The following is a 950-nucleotide window of genomic DNA, read 5'->3' on the forward strand; positions in this document are numbered from 1 at the left end:
TTCACAATTTTATTTAGCATTGTTTCATTTTTATTGAGTTAACACTCCATATTCTATTAGAGATATCTCTTCTAGTGCATGCCAAAGTCACTTGACGTGGAGCTTGAGCAGTTTGACCCTGAAATTGAAAGAACTTTCCGCATAAGAAGACAACAACAGAGACTGAAGGAACTGATAGAGAGGCACGAGCACGAGCATGAGGAGGAACACCATGAAGATAGACATGTTGAGATGCCACACCGCATACCGATGCTAGAGTATGACCAGCCTTCTTTGGATGGTGCACGCCCCAGCATTGTGAGGCCTATTGTGTGTGCAAACCACTTCGAAATCAAGCCAACTATAATTCAGATGATTAAGAATACAATCCAATATGGAGGATCTGCAGTAGATGACCCAAACACGCACATCGCAGATTTTCTTGAAATTTACGATACTTTTAAATTTAATAGAATTTATGATGATGCTGTTTGGTTGCGTTTATTTCCTTTCTCCTTACGTGACAAAGCTAAAACATGGTTAAATTGTTTGCCTGTAGGTTCGATCACCACATGGGAGGACATGGCGAAGGCATTTCTCATTAAATACTTTCCTCCATCCAAGACCATGAAGTTGCGGGCAGACATCACCATATTTGATCAATTTAATCAGGAGTCTTTATATGAGGCATGGGAGTGCTTCAAAGATCTATTACGAAGATGCCCTCATCATGAACTGCCACTTGGTTTAGTCGTTCAAATCTTTTATTATGGCTTGCTTACTCCTAATCGTACTATGATAGATGTTGATGCTTGTTGGAACCCGTTGAGAAAAACTGCTGAGGAAGGATATGAGTTGTTGGAGGAGATGGCTGCTAGCAGCTATCATCCTCAATCTGAAAGGAACAACCAGCATAAAGGCGCAGGAGTCCACCAGGTAACTGACCTTTCTGCTATTACTGCACAACTTGA

At 41.2% G+C, this 950-nt stretch overlaps 1 non-coding gene across 1 annotated transcript; it reads right to left on the reverse strand.

Annotated features, from left to right (window-relative positions):
• Positions 1 to 610: 610 nt before the first annotated feature.
• On the reverse strand, positions 611 to 716 carry LOC140840308 (small nucleolar RNA R71). The gene has a single exon (XR_012119894.1). It is a non-coding gene; the product is annotated as a small nucleolar RNA R71 (small nucleolar RNA).
• Between the last annotated feature and the right edge of the window lie 234 nt (positions 717 to 950).

This window comes from Primulina eburnea, chromosome 8 (assembly GCF_022965805.1).
Source record: "Primulina eburnea isolate SZY01 chromosome 8, ASM2296580v1, whole genome shotgun sequence".
In the NCBI taxonomy this organism is placed as follows: domain Eukaryota; kingdom Viridiplantae; phylum Streptophyta; class Magnoliopsida; order Lamiales; family Gesneriaceae; genus Primulina; species Primulina eburnea.